Source organism: Opisthocomus hoazin, chromosome 2 (assembly GCF_030867145.1).
Source record: "Opisthocomus hoazin isolate bOpiHoa1 chromosome 2, bOpiHoa1.hap1, whole genome shotgun sequence".
In the NCBI taxonomy this organism is placed as follows: domain Eukaryota; kingdom Metazoa; phylum Chordata; class Aves; order Opisthocomiformes; family Opisthocomidae; genus Opisthocomus; species Opisthocomus hoazin.
In genome coordinates, this window is record NC_134415.1 from 106,798,770 (window position 1) to 106,813,592 (window position 14,823).

At 36.8% G+C, this 14,823-nt stretch overlaps 1 protein-coding gene across 1 annotated transcript in view; it reads left to right on the forward strand.

Annotated features, from left to right (window-relative positions):
• Nucleotides 1-14,823, forward strand: part of CSMD1 (CUB and Sushi multiple domains 1) — a 1,295,699-nt gene that overhangs the window by 865,834 nt on the left and 415,042 nt on the right. The window lies entirely within an intron of this gene.

Here is a 14,823-nt window from a genome sequence, read left to right on the forward strand (position 1 = left end):
CTTTCTATCTTCAAAGTAAACACCTCAGAGTGTATTGTAGCCCATTTAAGATAACATTTTCGTCGTGGCTTTTATTAAGTAAAGAAAAACTGGAATGATCAACGCTGACTGTGACAGGTGGACAGGGAACTTCTCACATGTGTAAATATTTGTATATGTCTGTTCGCAATATGAAGGGTTACTAATGCCTAATAAGCTAATGTTTTAAAATTTTGGAAATGTAAATTAAATAATTTGTTTTGAGCTGTTTAGAAAATATGAAATGACACACAGATTTAATGCTACTTTGAAGTAAATAGAGAAAAAAAATCAATCCTAAAGTATGATCTCAGCAAGAACCAAGGCAGGTATTAATGCACCTGCTATATATTGTGAAAGATATTAATATAGATTAGCATGCTGACTTGTCAGTTACTTGATCCAAGAAAGATGTCGGTAGATTTGAATTATGTTAGAGAAAAAGAAAAATGGTTCAGCAATTGGTGAATTGTATTCATTTATTCATTTATAAAAATAGTTAAGATGCACTGCCACAAACAGTCAAACCCAAGATCATGTTCCTTCCTATACTCAGCTCAAATTGGCCTACTTTAGCATATGAACATTGACGGTCTGACTAGATCGACAGTACAGGTAACAGACTCTTTACACAACCTTTTAAACATAGCTTTCAATTTAGCAGGCAATCTGCAATAGGTCTTGAGGACTGTCATGAACTTTAGGGTCTACATCAGTCAGTCACATGTCTATGTGTGAGACATTTTTTAAAAAGTCTATGTTTCTTAATAACTAAATCTAGCAACAACATGTGGAGCAGAAGTTTAACTACCCTTTTAAAACATGGACCTGTTCTCTTCTAAAAATATCACCCATAAACCTTCAAAAGTGAGAACAGGTTTTAGGTATCAGATCTACACAAGCTTAATGCTCATCCATTGTACTAGAAAAAAACATCAAGTGCTTGCTTATCACATCTTTGGCTATTTGTCTGTGCAGAATTTGCTTTGCATAAATGTCCAGTGTTTACAGTAGGAGGTGGCTTGTTTAATGATTTTTTTCTCATTCCCTACATTTTCGAGTATTCTTATGAGATAGAAGATGCAATGAAGTGCTGAATTTCATTACCTGTCTCATCTCTGTATCCAGTGGAAGAATGGTTTAGACAGAGCTTGTCAGGTTGGCCAGCCCTTTTTCATGCAGCAATCATCTCAACATTTTACTCTTCATTTATTTAATAGGTAACTGTTATCACTGTTCCAGGCTCACTGGAAAGGATACAGGTGAAGAGGTTGCAACATAATGCAGATGTTCTTTTGTAAAGAGACCAGTGAAGAGTGCTGGCTGGAGGGCAGAAAACCTCGCAATTTTCTGCACTGTCACATTGCCTTCGTGATGGATTTGAGCAGTACAAACCAGAGTTCCTGGAACAGTGTTTAATCACAAAGTCACAGGAAGAAGAGTTTCAGGAAGCCATAGAAGAGTACATTCGTATCATAAATGCAAATAAAGCAAAAGAAATGATGTCGCTGTAGGTTTTCTTCCTATTCCTTGCCCACATTTTGGCTCTTTTGGCCAGTTAAACACGTACTGCATATGATTTCTTTTTTCCAAAGAGAGATTTATGCCTTAAACTGAATAGTTAGTCTCTCTCTAGCCCTTTTGATTAAAGGCTTTGCTAATTTATTTTCCTGTTTCTAGGAGAAAGCAGATGTTTTGATAAGTAGGCAGCAAAGCTCCCCTTCCACATTTTGAAAATATGATGACCTTGAGTGGGTTTCATATATTAGAAGTGGCCTGAGGAGAATAAACTTGCAACACTGCAGAAGTTGTGTCTGTGCTACAAAGCATTGTGGCCACTCCCTCCTCTTTTTCTATGCATTAGATACCATATACACACGTATATACATACTTTTTTTTTTTAATCCAAACTTCGTTTCTGGAAACAGTAAGTGAACTAGAATAAAATAGTTTGGATAAATGTGACCAGACACCTTTTCAGTTAGTTGTGCCTTCACGCATATCAGGAGGAATTGTAGCCTGTCTCTGTGGAGGAAAGAAGTATGATTGGTCAGACTCTTGGAAATAATATAAGAACAAAATTTTAAAAAATGCATTTAGCAGTTATCATTTGGAAATCTCCGTGTGATTCTATGCTAAGTACATTTCTTGTTTTCTGCTTGTCTGTTATGATACGAAGAGAAACTGGTGTGTGTTTTTATGACATTTGGTTGAATGAAACGCTAGTGTTATTTGCCCTATAGCTGATTTTCAGTAAATTCATATGTAGAAGCTAATCTGTGTTCAAAAATATTGTAACACTTTTTGGGAAATGTTTTCCCAATGTTGCACATATTTCAAGGAGAAATGTACTGTTTCCACTTGAGTTTATCGATTAATGTTTACAGATAGCCTACATAAATCCAACTTTACAAGTCCTCGTAGTTATTGAAACATTTAATTGCATCAATGTAATAACTTTTGTGCATGAAAAATTTTCTTATAATTTACTGCACTTTTCTTGTAATGAAAAGCTATATGTATTGGAGTAATCCTGAATGCCATGTGAAACTTCTTGTCTGATCAAATTATCATCTCAAGAAAGTCTGATTTTGATTAAATGAAACAATTCCAAGATTAAGTCTTAACTTGTTCTGAATAATACACTGAATCACCTCTTATTTATGAATTGGAGTCTCTTTTCTTTCACCTTGCATTTAATGGACTCTACTGGTTTAGAGAAGAAATAGGGTCTATTTTTAAAAATATTTTTGGAGTGGTTTTTATCAATTGTAGTCGTACTATGTAACATAAAACTCATGTCTTTCCCAGCTTATTTTAAAAGCTCTCTGGGTGGTCATGTTCACAGTCTTTAGTCAATGTTGAAATGACAAAGCAATATACAGATGTGGTCTTTACAGGCTAACAATGTCAGGGCAGCCTCTTCTTGATTACCAGTTGTAAATTTTTTAAGTGGTTAATAGGTCTACGTGAAGCTGTTTACACGTTTGTGCTCTCAAAGATCTTCTCTTTGCACCTCTCATTGTGTCCCGGAGCTACAGTAACTCTTGTATTAGAATAAAGGAAGCAGATGTGAGTTAAGAGCTGTGTGGTAGTTCAGCTGTTGCATGTGTCTAGAGAGGGAACCACAGGACAAGCTTAGGACAGGACACTTTCGGAAGAGGGGGATGGTGAAGAAGCTTCTTTTCCTGGACATAGAAAAGCATTTCATTTCTTCCAGTTTTCTTGCTGGGAAAAGGGCAAATGGAGCATAAAATATTGCAGGTAGTTTACTATTTTTACAGTGTAATCATGGGAGGGTCATCATGCCTTTTGAGTTTTTCATGCCTTTGAAAAAAAGAAATCACCTGTTAGAATGATCCTCCCTTTCCTTTCCAGATGGCTGGTAAGTAGAATTAGATTTCCCAGCATGGTTTTCCTCCTCTTCCCCATAGGTGGTAACTTTCATTGTTATGACGAAAGGAAATATTTTTAATCTAGTGAAGAGTTTAGTAATTTAAATAAGGTACCACTGGAACGTAATTTACATACTAATCTTTCTGAATTATGTGTAAGCAAAGATATCACCTGTGCACCATGATAAAGCACTCAGAATTGAAGTCAGGCACAAACAGAGGCTTCAACACAGGATTGACATGCAGGTGGCTCTAGTTGCTATGAAAGACTGAAATGGAGACCAGCTCATTACAGTGGAAATTCTTAGGCGGAGTTCATTCATCGCTAATCAGTACTTATTTCAAATTTGCTGTCGAAATGGGCAGAAGAAAATGACAGATCATGTAGGACATGTGAAGTCTGAAGTCATGGAAAAAAGAAATTTACATTTTCTCTGAAATTCATCAAGAGTCTTATTCTTCTCTTACGGCTGTTGTGTTTCGCAAGGCACAGGACCTCTGTTATAGTTCACAGACTCCGAATGGAGAGTTTCTTTCATGCAGATTTTAGTCCCTCTGCAGAAGTCATTCTTCTAAGCAGCATTCTCCATATTTAATTATTAGCATACGTACCTGGCAAAAAAGTACAAGTCAAGAAGATAAAAAGTCTAATTTATTTCTTCAGTCAAAATTTAGAAGTTCCTAGAAGGCAAATCGGGGAATTTTAAGTAAAGCTGAAAAACACACTGTTTAACACGTTTCTTGAGTTCACATGGACATCATGCAGAAACTCGCATCTGCAGAGCATGAGCAGAACCTCAGAGGGTGGGAAAATGAGAGAGAGAGGACAAATCCAAATATTTCCTCCAGTTGTCCTAAGTGAATAAATTAGGCTATGTTTACACTAGCATTAGTAGTGCGGTGCACCACAAGCAGCTTTATAGTGCAAAACAGTTAGTGCTAAGGGCCTGAGGTCCGTATTGCCTGTACATTTCAGAGTTTTTACTATGGACTAGTTTTAATCTGCTTCTTTAGGCTGAATATCTGTTACTGGCTGGAGAACTCCTTCCTGCTCAGTTTCATCCAAAACTCAATTTATCTGCTCTGAGATTGTGCTGTGATGCAGACCAAAGCACAGCAAGAGGGGATGACTGGAGACTGTTTCAGAAGTGCACGCTTGATGGAAGCCTTAATGTGAATGTCTTTTTAATCTCCTGGTACAACTATCATAACACATAGAGAAGGCTGACATTTGCAGACAGTTTGTATATGCAGGATTGAATTGGGTCCATGGCTAAAAAAGTGACTGCTCAGAAATATCATTTTAATATTTTGTATTATCTTCATGAAATTCAGACACAAATCCCACCCAACAAAGTAGTTTGAGATGCTGCCTTACTGAGGACATTGCCTACAATGAACATATTCTTACTAACTACTAATTGTTTGTCAGTTGGTTTGGTTATTTTTTTCCCAGGCAGAGAAGGCACTCATGTGGAGTATGCACACAGGCAGAGTGTGTGTGTTATGTTTCAATTCAGTCTTTCACATAATTAACATAATTCCTAGTACTGTTCTGTGTTATCAGACTGTCAACAGCCTCCTGAATGATCATTCTTTTTAATTGCAGCTTAGAGATTTTGAAACATTTTGATGTCTGCATTGTTTTTCTCTGCAATTAGATTTCTTTTTTTCCCCCTCCCTCATTTTAAACTGACTTACAGGTAGATTATATTTGCCTCACGGTATGTCTCAGAAGAGGGTATTGCATGCATGCTACTACAGGTGTGTGATTCTATGTGTATAACTAAATGCTTACATATGTTTTTTTTCTATGTTAGCCAGTTATTAACTCTGTAGAATCAGTAGCCTTTCTGCTGTGATCTTAGCTGAAAGGAAAACACATTTGTTTTTTCATCAAAAAATATGTTCATTTTTTTTTCTAGATTATCTGTCTTCTATAATGGCTATTTAAATAAAAAAAACAACCAGTAAATAAACTAATAACTACTTCTGCTTGAAGTGAGCAATGGGATTCTAATGTTTCCAAGGTAAATGTTCAGCTATTCCATAAAACACTCTGCAACTGCACTCTGCAAAGTCATTGCTGGTTCCACGTGTTCATTCTGCACAGTTTATTTCCGTCAAGAGCAAATGAAGATATGAGACTAATGGTATGTTTTCACACTTGAGATCCAATATGTACATTAACAATGCATCCAGCTAGTTGTCACTTTTAAAAATGGACTATCCAGATTCATTTCAAGACTAAACATACCAAGCCAGATGCATAAAGGTAGTCTCAAGGCTCAGTTGCCAAACAGACAAATCTCTAGTTCCTGTTGAGATTAAGTTCTTCTGCATTCCCTCCAGGTGTGGATCCAGAAAGGCATAGGCTCCCATAGATCCTGTTCTGTCTGCTAGACCACAAGTATGTCTCTGATACTTTAAACCATCTCAGTTAACACTGGTCTATAATTCTGTGATTCTGTAGTAATTTAATTGTGAGTGCCTTATTGAGCCCTCAATGCCTAAGCTTCAGTTATAACTAGGGGAACCTGCGCAGTAATGCAGCTTAGCAGCTTAGCCTGAAGCAGACATCTAGCTACGTCAGATGAATAACACTTTTAGACATATTCACTGCAGTGAGAGATTACATACCTGAGGCACCTTTAGACACAAATGGGTAAATATCTACATTTAGGTGTTTTAGAGCTCATTTTAGCTACTTCACCATAGGCTTCTTAATCCCATTTCAGATGCTTTAAGTAATCCTTCCTGGCGTCCAGCTGCTGCTTTAAAAAATTGTGGACCTTTCACAAATCCTGTATCTTCAGGCAATGTGTGGATTTTACCTTATACTTTCAAATGACACTAGCAAACTCTTTAGATTTATACTGAATTCCATCCTTAATACTGATTTCTGCAACAAGGTTCGATTGACTTTCAACATTTGCTTTTTTTCTGTAAAAATGTAGAAGAATCGTATTACAGAACTTCCGTGTGTGTCTAGTTTCTGTGCAATCCTTTGAGTTTGAACAATATTCAGACAACTGAGAAACACTTGTTTGGTCATTTTTGCTCACTAACTTGTTTTCTTTTGTCACTTGAAGAGTCCTGTGGATATGCTAAGTGTATCTCTTGATTGTTGTTTCAAAGATATTCACTGAAACATTCTTTTATGAAGTTCTATGACCACTTAAGCATTGAAACATTTTGTGATAAAAATAATTTACCACCTATGCTGGTAAGAGACCATGTTTTCAGCATAATTACTTTCTATCCATGTTCTTTTAATTAGGCCAATCAAAATAGAATCCCTGAATTGGATTTACAATAATGTGGTAAAATAATGAGAGAGGTGGTCTCTTTATTACAGCACTAGCTTTATGGTAATTTAGTATAACCGCTTGAATTATGGTGAACTTTATAGTCTAGTTGTACCTACTGTGAGTCAGAGGTTGGACTAGATGACTTCCAGAGGTCACTTACAAGCTAAACGATTATCTGATTAGCAAACTAATTTCAACATTGGGAATATTGTATGTGCTCATGTATGTATTTCACAAAATTCTCAGGTACTAGACATTTATTTCCATTCCTACAGACATAGAGATTATCCGGCTTATCTTTATGGCATTTTAAGTATAACAGTGTGATTATAGATGATTTTACAAGTTTTAATTTAAGCCCTGTACAATGCTAATTATGATTCCTAAAGGTATTTGATTATACAAAAAGAGTTTTACAAAAGAAGGGCCAAAAAAGTATTTTGTGCATGTTTTGAAAAATGCTTTACAATAAAAATATGGCATTATGCAGAAATTTTAATGCTTACCTGTAAATATCTCACTAAGCTTGGTTTGCCACTAGAATTTGGACTTCAATGTGGCTGGTCTTCTCCTTGTTCAAACAGTTAAGATATGAGCGTTTAAAAATTAAGACTATGTTTAAGATCCTAGAGAATCATTATAGTAATATTTAAACAATTTTATCTTCCATAAACCAAAAAATAATAAGGTTAGGTTCTGTTCAAAATTACATGATAGCTTTAATAGACATGAGTAATATTTAGAGATACCATTTAAATATTTAATTATTGTCTTGAACTTTTATTTTCAGTTCACTGTTTAACAGTTTCGTTATATGGGGATCAAAGACTTGCATCATATTTTTTTGACCCTTATGGTATTGTTCCAACATACTTTTTTCTCATCAATAGCTGCATGTTGGTTTGAAACATAATTAATTCAGTTCACCTTCAAGAAATACCCTGCCTTCTTATTATTCTTGAAGAAGACACTTAGATGAAATTTGCAGTAGTAAATATGCAGTAATAGCTTTCAACAGTTAAGGCAATAATACTTTAATAATAATAATAATATTAATAATATTACTATTATTATTACTATTGTGTTCTTTATAGAGCTCTGTAGGTGTTAGTAGCTAAGAACTATCAAAATGATGCAGGTCTATTTTTTTTCCTCCCACTGCTCTGCATGCGTTCGAATTCAGAGAACTTGTGGTTACTTTCACAAATTAATCTTCTCAATTCTGAAGACCTGAAGAAATGTTAAGTTCCTGCCTCCTGGTTGTAAGCTGAATCCTAGTGCCTCCCCCTGAGACAGAAAACTGACCAGTCTATATATGCCTTGTAATTCACTGAAATTACCTTCTATTGACAGTTATAGGGTGATGTAGTCTGAATCAGATACAATGAAACAGGGAGACAGAAAAAAGATAATGGGTATTATTGACATTCAGAACACGAATTTCCCTAAAAAAAAGTACATTTTTGATGCTGTGGGAAAATGCTGATATCACAGTCCAAAGGCCCCTGATGAAACGTAGTGGGCAGAATTAATCACCACTAACCATTTTCTGAGACTTTCTATGTATTCATATTTGCCCTTGTTTCACATTTTTAGATTATCTTGGCAATAACAATGAAAAATTTTTTTAATAAAAAGAAAGAAATGCTATTCTGTACAGAAACACTGAGACAAAGAGAAAATTATACAACAAATGTTTTGATAGTAGGTCTTCTGAGCAGTGTTTTATAACAATGGACAGTTTGTAGTGATAGAAACAAAACTGACATATGCTTGCGCTACATTCTTCTAGATCATACAGAATATATTGGAAAAATAAGAAATATTTTGTGCTGTCATTTCACACTTTTTTTTTCTCTGTGATACATAATGCTGTGATGTGTCTTCCTTAGAAAAATTGTTTAATTTAAATAAAAAACCTGAATATTAGTATCAAAATGGCAAAATTAGTCTTTTGCGCAGCTGCCAGATGGTGACCAGATTCAAATATATTTTTCATACAAAGTAATATGCAAAATCTCTAAAGAATTAATATGCTAGTAAAGCTTTTATTGAAATCATTAGAATAAATCTCACTCTCTAAACCTGGCTATAACCTTTTTATGGAGGCTCAGGATATCCGTAGATGTAATTCAAGCATTTTTTTATTTAACTAATAAAAATGTCTACCAAATAGACACTGATAGTGATAAAGAGAGAATAAAATAGTTTGGAAATGACATTAGAGATCCACATTTAGAATTAATAACATTAGGGTAGTCTCAAATGTATTTATTTTTTAGTATTCTGATCTAGAATTGTAATTCATAAAGAGCCTTGCATTTTACTTTTCAAAAGTGATTAATGGGCAGGAATATAAGCAGAATAAATCTCCTTTGTTATGTTACATCTGCATTTTGTAACATTTCTTGAAAAATTTATTACATGTAAAAATATAATTTCTTGTGATACAAAAGCAAATGTTGAACTTTGAGTTGGTGTCCAGCGCATTTTTTTCATTTCACTCAGTCTTACTGACTTCTTAACAACAGGCAAAAGACAGCTGCACAATAAGAAGATCTTGGGCATGTTATTGGCAGGTATTAAGTCTTTCCTGTAGACACAAGCTAACTCTCAGTGAAAGCAAACGGTAGTGGAAACCAAAGAGAAACAGCAGTAGTAGTGGAAGCAAAACAAAAATAATTTGACATCAACAATCTCCTCTGGTTTTGCTCTGTATTTTGCTATTTGTGTCTTTTTAGTGAGGATCAATGAGTAAAGAATTATTTGCTCTTACCAGTGAGATATACGTGTTTATAGTTTCTTTATTCTTTATGTCTTCAGATTTTAAAAAGATACAAAGGTTGTGTATTTACCAAGATCCATTGGTGCTTGGTAGAAATCAGATACCTGTTCCATTTTATGATTTCAGTGTTAAACTTGACATAACTGGTCAAACATGACTTCCTCTTGGCGAGTGCATGCTGACTACGTCTGATGACTTTCTTGTCCTTGTGCCTGGAAGTGGTTTCCAGGTTTAGTTGTTCCATCATGACATGGCTGGACGAAGCCTACCCAACCTGGTCTGAATTCCTTGTTTACTGCTTTGAACCACAGACTTGACTACTGAGCTACCAAGGCCCTTTCCAACCTGAATAATTCTGTGATTCTAAGAAGAAACCTGAATATTGTTTCTGCATTTTTTTTTCCTATCACTAAACCCACAAAGAAATCAGGACAAATAAAATCAATCACATGATTCTACCGACTTATGTAATTTCACAGAATTATGCAAGTTTGTTTCTTTGTTTCACTACACTCTGTCCCTAGAGATGGAGTTATTACTGATTTTATAAAGGTAGGAGATTAAAGTATAGAACCTCTGAGTTTATTGTAACTCAGAGATGCTACATTACCATCTATCAGCAGGAATACAATGAGGTCTTAAGCACAAATTATTTGTTATTCAGATGACATGCAAGTTCAAAATAATTTAACACTGATTTGGCCTTACTTCTGCCCCACCCCCCAGCCTCATTATGATTAAACTTAATTTGTGTTTGAAACTTCATGTGCTACAAAGCAGAAAAGGTTACAGTATTAAAGGAAAAAACCTTGATGGCAGACCTGCAGTTAGGGCTTTGTTCTACATTGCTCCACTGGAAATAGAATAGGTGTGACTAAAGTTCACACTTTCGTTCACACTTTCAGTCGCACTACATTGGTCACTTCACTGCCCTCAGAGAAAGGGAGTGTGCTGCATTGAACATGTGTCCAAAACAATATGCCATCTTTAAGATAACAGCGGAATGGAACTTCAACGCAAATTTGTGGGATGGTAAACAGAGACAAGTGTTTGCGGACTCCCTCCAACATCCACCTCAGCCAATACTCAACCAACCTTTCATCATTGTTTTATTAATTTTGTTGTTTTCTCTTTATGGCTAGATATATTACACAGTTTAAACAATGTATCCTATCTTGCCATTGTTAAAAACCCAAGCTGAATACTTACATGATTCATACTTTTGCTTCACTTATACTTCTAAGAACTAAATAATATCACCTATAAATGTTAATATTTTTTACAGGAAATAGTTTCTACTTGGTTGATGTCTTTCTTGAAGATTCAGGTCAAAAACTGACATAGCTTTGCAGTTGAGGTTTCATAAATATCGATTGCAAAGAAAAATGTCTCCCCATCTGTTACAGACTACTATGTATGCTTTATTATGATGTCTGACCTTTTCAAAGAGGTGACTGGTGATTTGTGTTTAGCTCATGCTCTATTATGACATACAGATCCTCTTCTAAAAAGCTGTTAACTGACTAGCTGTCACTAAGTCTGTAACTGAGCAGTACGTTACACCTTTCAAAATGTAGTGTCCTATTTAATAACACTTTTCTGGTTTTTGGTTGTGTTTGGTTTTTTTAAGACAATCACTCCAATTCTTAAGATCACTTTGCTTTTTAAACCTGTATACCTCATCAGCGGTGCTGAGTCTAGTTGGAGGCTGGTAATTAGTGGTGTCCCCCAGGGGTCAGTACTGGGCCCAGCCTTGTTCAACTTCTTCATCAACGACCTGGACGAAGAGTTAGAGTGCACCCTCAGCAAGTTTGCTGATGACACCAAACTTGGAGGTGTGGGGGATACACCAGCAGGCTGTGCTGCCATTCAGCGTGACCTGGACAGGCTGGGAAGTTGGGCAGAGAGGAACCTGATGAGGCTCAACAAAGGCAAATGCTGGGTCGTGCACCTGGGGAGGAACAACCCCATGCATCAGTACAGGCTTAGGGTGGACCTGCTGGAGAGCAGCTCTGCGGAGACGGACCTGGGTGTCCAGGTGGACGACAGGTTAACCATGAGCCAGCAGTGTGCCCTGGCTGCCAAGAAGGCCAATGGCATTCTGGGATGCATTAGGAAGAGTGTGGCCAGCAGGTCGAGGGAGGTTCTCCTTCCCCTCTACACTGTCCTGGTGAGGCCTCATCTGGAGTACTCTGTCCGGTTCTGGGCTCCCCAGTTCAAGAAAGATGAAGAGCTACTGGAGAGAGTCCAGCGGAAGGCTACAAGGATGGTGAGGGGACTGGAACATCTCTCCTACGAGGAGAGGCTGAGGGAGCTGGGCTTGTTCAGCCTGAAGAAGAGAAGGCTGAGAGGGGACCTTAGAAATGCTTACAAATATCTGAAGGGTGGGTGTCAGGAGGATGGGGCCAAGCTCTTTTCAGTGGTGCCCAGTGACAGGACAAGGGGCAATGGGCACAAACTGAAGCTTAGGAAGTTCCGTCTGAATATGAGGAAGAATTTCTTCACTCTGAGGGTGACGGAGCCCTGGAACAGGCTGCCTAGGGAGGTTGTGGAGTCTCCTTCTCTGGAGATATTCAAGACCTACCTGGACAAGGTCCTGTGCAGCCTGCTGTAGGTGACCCTGCTTCAGCAGGAGGGTTGGACTAGATGACCCACAGAGGTCCCTTCCAACTCCTACCATTTTGTGATTCTGTGATTCTGTGATACCAGTATACTTGCAGTCCTTCCCAGTGCAGAAGCTTAGATACCAGACTTGTTATTTCAGCATACAAATTGTTTAAGAAAAATGCCCATGAAAAGAATTGAAGTCGCTATGTAGTTTCAAATATGAAGCTGAAGACAGTGACTACTCATACTGTCCAACCAGCTCTGACCCTGTACCATAACATTTTGAGTTAGACCATGTTTTCCATGGTTGCCTATGAGGCTTTCATATGTTGATGAGCCTTACGTATATCAAAAGCCTTACAAAAGTGAAGATTTATTCCTGTTCTAGTGCATTTTTTTTTGGCTTTTTAGGCTGGAGGACCAAAGCTGCATGAAGTATTCAGGATGAGATTCTGTACAGTAGCAAAATGATGTTCTCTATTTTAATTTGCTTGCCTCTTAAGTCTAAATATTTATTTTACTTTTTGGCTGTAAGTGCTCAGATTAAATTTTTGTGGCATTATCTTTAATGATGCCAAAGTATTACACTTATTTATCAGTTCAGAGGACATAATTTTATGTGTGAAGTTAGAAATATTTTTGCCTTGTGCATCATTTAACATTTATCTACATCAAATTTCATCTGCCAGTCACTCCGTGTTATAAGATCTTTCTCCATTTTTTCACAGTGAACCCTTTTCTTTACTATTTTGAAAGAGATCTTTGTCATTAATAAGCTTTCTCACTCTAGTCATATTACCATTCTCCAGACTGTCGGTGAATGTGCCTAACAGCACAGCTCCTTCCAGAACTCTGCTGGTGACTTTCTGTCAGTGCTGGTACTAACAGTTTACTTATGTTTCTAGTTACTGATTTTTTTAAAAATTTTTTGTCTGTGAGAGACCATTTGTGCCATGGCTACCTAATTTCTGCAGGAAGTTGGTAGCAGACTTTGAGAAAACTCTTGGAAAATCCACACAGACAATATCAAATGAGTCATCTTAGGGGAAACAATGTAATTACTCTTCCAATAACTCCAAAATTTTACTAAACAACATATTTTTGCAAAAGCCATGATGACTTTTCCCAGATGTACCATCACTATTCACTAATTCTGTTCTTTACTACCATGGCCAGCACTGAATATTGGATTTACAAATCTGTATTTTCCAAGATCGTGTTTGAAATTCTTTGTAAAAATTGGAATCCTCTGGGCCTCAAGTACGAAAGCAGTTTTAAAGAAAGATGTTAGACACCACTCTTCTTAGGTCAGATATTTCAGTCATGCCTTTCTTAAACCTTAGTCACTTGCTATTTTTTATTTTTGTCTGCTTGTTCCACAGTCACAGCTGTTTCTAATGCTATGTTGATGACTTTCGAACTTGTTCTCATCTTTATCTTGTCTCCTGGTGCTTAGTATGGCAAGGATCTAACAGTTACTTGGCTGCAGCTGTAAACTTCAGACTGAAAAGCACGGGTTGCCTACAGAGGGAAAGAGAAAATAAGCAAACTCAGCTCTTTTTCTTGTAAACAAATGGCCTGTCCAGGCAGGAGCCATCTACACCTCTTTCCCTTACCTTCTGACTGTCCTTTTCATTCAAAACCAGACTGGCCTAACATCTTGAAGAGAAATAGCATAAGGTGTCTTTGCACTGGAACTAGTGGCTAATTAGTTCATGATGCAATTCATTTCTTGCTGCATCACACTGTGTGATCTGTGTTTTTTTTGGAGTTCTTTTTAAGAGTCCAGCTAGGTTAAGACAGGTTCTTATTCACCCACAGGAACTTCCTGTGCATCACAAAGGCAGCAATTTCCATGGTGACTGTTCTCAGGTGTTGAAGGGAAAGGGTAGTTGATAAGCCATATTAAACTTAAAAATATTGGAATCTTCTGTTTATAGTTTCAAGCTCAAGTAGTGATATTAGACAGGGTTGTTTCAACTGTTCACAGAGGGCAATTGGTGCATGACTTCCAACGTCAAAGGAGTGTGCTGTCAAACACACATAAAACCAGTCCTTTATTGTCATCTCTTTTTGAATCTAGTTAAGGATCACTGTGAGTTCAAGGTCCTTTCCTTTTGCTTTATGTGTCTTCACGAGGGTGTTAACTATGATTGACAGTCATCTCATATGCAGGATAAAGTCAACTTATCTTACTGTTTGATTATTATTGAAATGTACAAGGAAAAAACCTTCTCATCGTCCACTAAGATGCAATTTATGTTTAAGCATCTAGACCTCACAGCTGAACATTCATAATTCAGATGTCACTCCAACATAAGCTAGAATGGAGCAACTTGTGATTCTTTAGCCATGATGGCTTTTCTTCTTTAAACAGATTCCAGCCTGGTAGTTTTAATTCTCTGATTTATGTCTCACATAATCACGATAGTAAAGCTGAGCCTGCCTGTTCAGGCCTCACTTAAACACTGATGATGCTCTGTAAACCTTCAGAGACTTTAGCAGCATCTTCACTCGATCCTTTCAAAAATTTCTTCAGCAGGCAAGTTACAGTTCCTTTAGCTGCAGTACCCTTGTCATTATGGTCATGAAACTTCGTAAGATGCTTTTTAGTTAATTTATTCAGGGAGTATGTGTGGACAATTGATTATAGGAAAAGAGAACCTTCATCTTAAATGATTAGATCTTATAGCCCTTTCTAAAGTTT